Source organism: Humulus lupulus, chromosome X (genome assembly GCF_963169125.1).
Source record: "Humulus lupulus chromosome X, drHumLupu1.1, whole genome shotgun sequence".
Taxonomy (NCBI): Eukaryota; Viridiplantae; Streptophyta; class Magnoliopsida; order Rosales; family Cannabaceae; genus Humulus; species Humulus lupulus.
In genome coordinates, this window is record NC_084802.1 from 250,721,709 (window position 1) to 250,731,046 (window position 9,338).

General features: G+C 35.3%; 1 non-coding gene across 1 annotated transcript; it reads right to left on the reverse strand.

Annotated features, from left to right (window-relative positions):
• Positions 1–8,123: 8,123 nt before the first annotated feature.
• LOC133807636 (small nucleolar RNA R71) lies at positions 8,124–8,231 on the reverse strand. Its single transcript, XR_009879537.1, has one exon. It is a non-coding gene; the product is annotated as a small nucleolar RNA R71 (small nucleolar RNA).
• Positions 8,232–9,338: the final 1,107 nt, after the last annotated feature.

A 9,338-nucleotide genomic window follows, 5' to 3' on the forward strand; every position in this document is an offset into this window, starting at 1 on the left:
GGGGATTTATAAGAGCTAGCTTCTCACCATGGGGTTCTCCGGTTTTGTTTTTAAAGAAGTAGGATGGGACCATGAGGATGTGTTAGATTATAGGGAATTGAACAAGTTGACTATCAAGAACAAGTACCCTCTACCGAGGATAGATGACATGTTTGATCAGGTGCAGGGTAAGACAGTGTTCTCAAAGATTGAACTTCAATCTGGTTATAACCAGCTGAGGATCAAGGATGAGGATATCCTAAAGATGGCCTTCCGCACAAGGTACAGGCACTACGAGTTTCAAGATATGTCATTTGGGTTGACCAATGCCCCTGCAACATTTATGGATCTGATGAACTAGGTGTTCAAGGATAATTTGGATCAAGACATGTCAGAGGCAGAGCATGATGTAATGCCCTGGTTAGCGAAGACATTTACACTGTGTATTTTAAATAATGCTAGATTCGCTAAACAAGTCATTTGGCCATATCTGTGTAACTAAATGTGATTAATGGTTTAGGGTTAAAAATTTCGATAAAAAGGAATAGTTATTTCGTTAAAGCGTAAAGTTGAACATGGGATCCCATAATAAACGTTTACAAAGTTTCTTACATTTCAAAAAGATTAATTACAACGCAAAAGTTACAACCAGCTGACCTAAGCGGAAAAATTAGGGTTTAACCCTAGTTCCTTTGAGAAACCCCGACCGTGGTGCTCGAGCAGCCGCATATGTACACGTCGCAACCAAAGCTCTCGAACTCATGGTTGGTACCACTTCCTTTTTCCCTTACCTGCACCACATAGAAACTTAAACATGCTCATAAGCAGTTAATAACACATTACCAAATCATAACAAGCATGCCTAGTAGTAATAACCCTACTCATGCATGCATACAATTCATATAAATGGCTACAGCGTCATAAGGGATGGTTACCCTAATTAACTGCATAATAAGTCAAACCAGGGCTCAATTCCCTAATACATCGGACTAATAAGTCACAATGGGGCCCGTTGTCCTCTACTCTGTATAACCAGCCTTGGAGTTGCCCAAGCGTACCTGGCGCTTTACTTTTCCATGACCACTGGGTTGGACAAGTATATGATGCGTTTTGATTAGGCCTAACAGAAAAAACCAGGTTTCAGTGCGCTATTGCTGAACTTCACTTATAAGTCAATTCTATTTTACCAGCACTCAGCGCTATTGCTGTCGTTGACTTATAAGTCAATGCTTTTCTCCATCAGATAATGCAAACAAGCATTCATTATATAGCAAATGGGTTAGTCCAACTCAGGTAGTGCCTAGAAAGTCGGGTGTAACTGTTGTTGAAAATGAGAAAGGGGCCCTTGTCCTCACAAGAACTGTGACGGTTTGGCACATGTGCATTGACTATCGAAAGTTGAATTCTGCCACCCGCAAAGATCATTTCCCACTTCCATTCATTGATCAAATCCTTGAACGTGTGGCTGGTCATCCTTTTTATTGCTTTCTTGATGGCTATTCAGGCTATTATCAAATTGAGATTGCAATGGAGGATCAAGATAAGACCACTTTCACATGTCCTTTTGGTACTTATGCTTTTCGACGTATGCCATTTGGACTGTGTAATGCACCAGCCACCTTCCAAAGGTGCATGATGAGTATTTTCAGTGACATGGTTAAAAAATGTATGGAAGTATTCATGGATGATTTAACATTCTTTGGAAACTCTTTTGACGCATGTCTTCTTAATTTAGAAGCTTTTTTGACACGATGTATTGAGAGAGGTCTTGTGCTCAATTGGGAAAAATGCCATTTCATGGTATCTTCAGGCATAGTCTTGGGACACATTGTCTCTGAAAGAGGAATTGAGGTTGATCAGTCTAAGATTGATCTCATTTCTAATTTGTCCACTCCAAAAACTGTCAAAGATGTCAGATCTTTTCTTGGGCATGCTGGTTTTTATAGGAGGTTCATTCAAAAATTTTCAGCGATTTCTCATCCACTATGTAACCTCTTAGCCAAAGATGCTACTTTTGAGTGGACGCCTAAGTGTGAGGATGCCTTCCGAACACTTGTTGCAAAATTGACTTCCGCTTCTATCATGCAGTCACCTGATTGGAATTTTCCTTTTGAAATCATGTGTGACGCGAGCAATTTTGCTGTTGGTGCTGTTTTGGGACAACGAAAGGAGGGGAAACCCTTTGTTGTCTATTATGCAAGTCGAACTCTTAATAGTGCTCAAATGAACTATTCCACTACTGAAAAAGAGTTGCTTGCTGTTGTATTTGCTCTTGACAAATTTCGAGCTTACTTGATTTGTTCACCTATTATGATCTTCACAGATCATTATGCCCTTAAGTACCTCCTTTCCAAAAAGGATACTAAGGCGCGCTTAATACGGTGGATCCTTCTATTGCAAGAATTTGACATCACAATCAAAGACAAGAAAGGTGTTGAGAATGTCATCACAGATCACTTCTCCTGACTTGAATTTAGTGATTCCGCTGATGGTCCACCTATTCGTGATGATTTCCCCAGTGAACAACTGCTTGCTATTACTAAGTTACCATGGTATGCACACATTTTCAACTACTTAGTAACAGGTGAATTTCCTTCTGAGTGGAATTCACAAGATAGATGCAAGTTTCTGGTTGAGGTGCACAATTTCTATTGGGATGATCCATATTTTTTCAAGTATTGCCCCGATCAGATCATGCGAAGATGCATCCCTGATGATGAAGTGTCTAGTGTTCTGAACTTTTGTCACAATGATGCTTGTGTTGGTCACTTCTCTGTGAAGAAAACTGCTACAAAAATCTTACAGTGTGGTCACTTCAAAGACACCAATGAATTTTGTCGTTCATGTGTGAGGTGCCAAAAGTTAGGTTCTCTATCCCGTCGTCATATGATGCCCTTGAACCCAATTCTTGTGATTGAGATATTTGATTGTTGGGGGATAGATTTCATGGAACCATTTCCATCTTCTTCTGGTTACCTTTACATTCTCCTTGCTGTGGATTATGTTTCCAAATGGGTCGAGGATGTACCCTGTCGAACCAATGATAATGCAACAGTTACCAAGTTCTTGAAGGAAAATATTTTGTCAAGGTTCGGTACGCCTCGTGCTATCATTAGTGATCAAGGCACCCATTTTTGCAATAAGTCTTTTGAGGCTCTCATGCAGAAGTACGGTGTATTCCATAAGGTTGCTAATTCCTATCATTCGCAAACCAATGGGCAAGCGAAGTTAGCCAATAGGGAGATAAAAAAAAATCTGGAAAAAACGGTAAATCCTGACCGAAAAGATGGGTCTTCTCGTCTTCTTGACGCACTTTGGGCATACCGTACTGCTTTCAAATCCCCTCTTGGGATGCCTCCCTATCGGCTTGTTTATGGGAAAGCCTATCATTTGCCTGTTGAACTTGAGCATAAGGCATATTGGGCTGTCAAAGCCTTTAATTCTGATCTATGTGCTACAGGCATTAATCAGAAACTCCAGCTGTCTAAAATTGAGGAGTTAAGAAATGAGGCATATGATAATTCTAGGATCTACAAGGCAAAAATGAAAGCTTCTCATGATAAACAGATCTTGCGAAAGCATTTTGAGGTGAATCAAAAGGTGCATCTTTCTGATTCTCGGTTGAATTTCCACCCAGGTAAGTTGAGATCGCGGTGGACTGGCCCATTTGTGGTGAAACAAACGATGGGAGAATTTTTAGAGTCAGTGGCCAGAGATTGAAGAATTACATCGAGAGTGTGAGTCATGTTGAAGTGGTCCTTCTTGAGGACCCTGTTTATACACTCTGAGTTGTTTATTTCTTTTACATGTTTTATTTTATTTTATTTTTCTGCTTTTCTTTTAGTTTTGTGTGTTTTCTTTTTTGTTTGTTTTTGGTTTGTTTTGATGCTATCAAGTTGTTTCAATTATCTCCCCATGGATATTGTCATCTACCAGGTGTTCTCTTTCCTTATCCTTTTCCATATGTATTTGTTTTGACATTGAGGACACTGTCTAATTTTCGGTTGGGGGTGGTGAGCTCTGGTGAGCATTCATTTGGAGAATTACATTGTTGTGTTGAATTCTTAAGTCAAATTTTCTCAAAATTTTCTAAGCATGATTGAAAAATATGTGGTTTGAGTTGGTTTTTGCTATGTTTAGCTATTAAGGAGTGATTTCCAAAGTTTTTAAATGCACTTTCCAAACATGTGGTAAAATGGTTGTTAACACAAATAGTTGAGAAAATTTTCAAGTTTAATGTTTTCCATTTTTTTGGTGAGTTGTGAGAGTTGAGAAAACGACTTTTTGAACTTTTATTGATCATTTGAGTTGGTCAGATCAGATTTCTGGAATTTAAAACATGACATGTACTGGAGGGATAATTTCATGTTTAAAAGAGCCTTTGTTGTAATGTTATTTTCATGTTTCTTTTTGTTCATGTATTTATGTGTTGCATCTTGTCAAAAAAAAAAATTAAATAAAAAAAAAGAAAAAAATAATAATAATAGAACAAGAGCAACATTTCGTTATTGTGTTTTCTTTTTATGTTATTTTCAAAAAAAAAATTCCATATTAAAAAAAAATGAATGAAAGAAACATCACTTCATATGTTTCTTAAAAAAAGTGTTCTTTTCTATATTTATAATTTTCTTTTAGTTAGCTCTTTATTCTTCGAGTTTCTTGTGTAAATCCCAAAGGTTGTTTATCATTTGAATTCTAAGTATTTGATTTGTCTATCTTGTGATCAATATTTGTTCAAATTGTTTGTCCTAAAAAGTTTGTCTTCTCTCATTTGAGCGTTAATTGTTACAATTCCAACTCCAAGAGTTTCATCTCTCCCATTAAAAAATACTTTCAATGCCTGTGAGGAAATTGGAGTTGAGACCTTTACGCTTATGAGGTTTTTCGATACTATGTGTGTTATGGCTTATGGTAAGAAATGGATATGGTTTGGTGCACACACACACAACTCTGGGGTTACAACTGAGTAGCTTGCATAACACTTTCCAATTTCTTGATGATATTTTAAAATGCATGGCTAGTTTTGATTGGTTTGACTTGATTATTCAGCTTCACAATTTTCTTCTCCGCTTGAATTGCTAGGGACTAGCAATAAGCTGGTTGGGGGTTGTGATTAGTGCATGAAAATGCACTTTTGCAAGTAAAAATGTCTAAATAAATTACATTTTAATTATATATTTTCATGAAACTATTAGAAAGTATTTATTTGATATGAAAATATGTTATTTTAATTAATTTGTTTGATTTTGTAGAAAAATGTGGTAAAATTATAAAGGAATTAAATGAGATGCTCAAAGAAAGGAAAGCCCATGAAGAAGAGCCCAACCATTTGTAAAAGAGTTTTGTCCGCAAACCTTACTCCATGCATGAGCCAACTCGTGACTCATTTTCTATTTTCAGATGCCACATGTCAAGCTTTGGTGCATAGCCATTTGTTTTATTTTCTTCACTTGGATATTATATGATGCGTATCAACTTCCTGGAGAATTAATTACACACAAATACTCCAAATCAAATATTAATTGTGTTGATTCACGCGGATTCCAAGGTCAACATTCACGGCAATATGTTCTCCACAAAATTGATTCCAATCACAAATTGAAGGCTATTAGAAGATTGCAATTTAAATTTGATCCATTTTCTTAGGGATTATCGATTAAGCCAAGTTATTTGGAATTAAATTAGTTGTTTATTTTCCTTTAAAATTTAGGTATTTCAAAACACTATAAATAAGAGCATGTTTTCTCTTTAGGGGATGTAATTTTTCATTGGCAAATACTATAGTAAAATTTAGTCTCATTTTGTCTATTTCTTCTCATATTTTCTTTCTAGATTATTGTGAGAATGACTAGCTTTCTAGGCTAATTTCCTAGATAAGGTAAAAGATGATCCTTTATGTGAGGTAAAATATTATTTGTGTTTTGATTCACCAAATGCTTAAAGTTTATACATTTGAGTAATATATTTTTCTTCTATTTTTCTCTATCTCTATATCAATATATTTATCGATTTAGTATTATATAGAAATAGTCATGCTTTTGCTATGTGAATATAATTAGTACAAATATATTGATATTGTAATTTTATGATTAATCTTTTATTGCATTATTGTCAATATGGTATATTGTCATTCTTAGATTTTTCATAAGATTATTTTCTAAGTTCCTAATGTGAGAATTGTTATTACTCGAATACATTTTATTATATATGTTCTTCATGTTTTATCTTTCAATTAAATTGTTGGGAAGTGAACGATTTAATTGTGTTATATGTGTGAATCAAAACCCAAATAAATGAGCCAAACATATAGGTGATTCTTGAAACCTTATCACTTTTGTTATTGAATTTTTCTACCAATATTATTTGCTTTAATTTTATTTTCAACATTTTCTCAAAAACCACCAACGATTTATTTACTTTTTGCGTTTAAAGTTTTACTAATCACTTTTTGATAAGATATCTCTCTATGGACATGACCGCTCATACTACACTACATCAACCGCTTTGTGAAGACAAGTTTTGGGCGTAATCAAATTTTGGTGCTATTGCCGGGGAGATAGATATCAAAAGCTTAGTGGAATATACCGCCAAGAGGTAAGTAGCTTATTTTATTTTTATTTGCTATCTTTGTGTAGGATTGTGATTACTGTTTTATTTTTTATATATATATTTTTTCATTTTGTTGTTAGTATTAAAAAGAAAAAAGTATATGTATAAATCCATTTCTGTTGTTTCGTCACATTTTTTATTTTTTTATTTTTATTGTGTTTAGTTTATATAGTTTAATATTAATAGGTTCTTAAAAAAAAGAATAAATAAATAAAAAAAGGTCACATTTCCTTTTACATTTTTTCTTTCTTTCTTTAATTTGTATTCTCTCTTATTTATGATTAACGTGAGATATTTTTTCTCCTTTTCGTTCCTATTATGCTTATTTGTTTATTGGTTATAATTTATATATATATATATATATTTGTTAACTTCAATTTTCATTTATTTTGTAACTTTTTGTATTTAATTATTTTTCTTGTTTTTTTTTTCTTTTAGCTTTAAATTTACAGATTTCAAATTTTTAGATAATAACTTAGGTCTCATAATTTGTGTAACATTAGGTTTTATATTAGCTTTAATTTAGGTTCTTCCTCTTTAACTCTTGTTTTTTTTTTAAAAAAAAATCAAAAAATTTTAGCATTAAACTTTTAGTATTGGGAACAATTGCGTAATGCTACAAGTGGTAAAAACTGAGAGTATTCTGTCTAGAAAGATTGGCTTTTAAGGTTTGTGATAGAGTACCCTCTACACTTTCCAGGGAACCTTGGTTCTGTCTAGGAAAGTGTGGGACGAAGCGGTACCTTGGTAACCTTCCCAATCGTCCTGGGAATATTTCTTGTGTATGCCCTTGTATTATTACATTTTTGAACTTGTTGCTATTTTTTTAAAAAAAAACAAGCTTGTTCTTTCAAAATAAGTAAATTATTTTAGTTATTGGTCAGTTGCTTGAAAAGGTTTGAATTGTGATTTTTCATACTCATCTAGTAACCTCGGGGAGTTCTGGTGAGGCATGTGAGATCATTTCAAATTTTCCAAATTTACCAAGGAACAAGTTTAACAAAAAAAAAAAAATTCTCATTTTTGAAAGTGGATGAATTGTCATAGAGATGAATTAGGGAGATTTGTTAGGAGACCCGACACCCCTAGTGACAATTCCTTTGATACATCCAACATTTCCTCTCCCACCTCAATAATTGCTCATAATCCTTTCGCAATGGTCATCACGAGGAAATTCTGCAGAGAAGTCTAAATGATTATCTCCATCCTACTCGTACTCCTACCCCTTCTTGTATCATCTTTCCACCTAATATGCCTAACTTTGAATTTAAACCTGGCATGATTAAGCTCTTGCCAAATTTCCATGGTTTAGAAAATGAAAATCCTTATGTGCATATTAGGGAATTTGAGGAGGTGGTAGCCACTTTCTATAACCAAGCTAATATCGCGGATATTGTGCGATTGAAGTTTTTTCCCTTATCTTTGAAGGATAAGGCTAAAAGCTGGTTATACTCTCTGACACCAAGGTCTTTTGGAACATGGGATGAAATGAGATCGTCATTCTTTCACAAATATTTCCCTAACCACAAGACCAATGGCTTAAAAAGACAGATTTCTACCTTTTCCCAAAAAGACAATGAAACTCTCTATCAAGTCTGGGAAAGGTTTAAAGAATTGTTGACTCTTTGTCCCCACCATGGCTATGAAAAATGGCGCCTAGTTAGCTATTTCTATGAAGGCCTCACAATTCGTGAACGAAGGTTTGTAGAAATGATGTGCAATGGTGAATTCCTCCAAAAAGATCCTGAAGAGGCCTTGGAATATCTCAATGAGCTCGCAGAAAAATCTCATACTTGGACTATGCCAAGTGCTACTGAAAGCACCAACAGAAATCGACCAGCAGGAATTTACCAATTGAGGGAGGAGGACAGCCTCAAAGCCCAAGTTGAGTCCTTAACAAAGAAACTTGAGGCCTTTAAGACAAAAGGTGGGCAAGGACTACATATGATTGCCCGAGCAGAAACACGTGAGCCATGTTTTGTGTGTGGAGGAACGGATCATTTAGCTAAGGATTGCTTAGCTTTTATTGAAATGAGGGGGTTTTATGAAGAGCAATGCAATGCCTTAGGGGCCTATAATAAGTCATTCTCTCATATGTACAACCCTGGTTGGAGAAACCACCCAAATTTCAGCTGGAGAGATCCTAACCAAGCACAATCTTCTGGAGGGCAATGGAGAAATGAGCACCAGTCTCAACCATCCAAAGCTCAACCTGCTCCTCAATACAATGCTCATCCTCAAAGGAGTTCTCTTGAGAACACCCTTCATTCATTCATGGAGGAGCAAGCCAAAATAAATCGTCAAATGATGGAAGAAATCAAGGAAATGAAAAGTCAATTTTCAAAACTGACTGGATCCTTGGTTAATTCTGAAAGTGGCAAACTTCCTTCTCAGCCTCAATTCAATACACAAGGGCAACATATGCCTCAAACCTCCAACTCTAACAATCAAAACGTTAAGGAGGCTAATGCCATCACAACTAGAAGTGGTAAAGCTTTGGAAGATCCACCAATACCAAATACTACTTCAAAATTTCCAAATGTTGTCTCTGAAAGTGTGCCATCCAATGCTTCTGCAAAAGTTCTATTTCCCCAGGCTCTAAGACCTGCTGGGAAAATTCCTGAAAATCGAGGAGAAATCCTTGAGCACTTGACAAAAGTGAAGATAAATCTTCCTTTGCTTCACATCATCAAACAAGTGCCAGCCTATGCTAAAATCATCAAAGATCTTTGCACTGTAAAAAGGAAGCA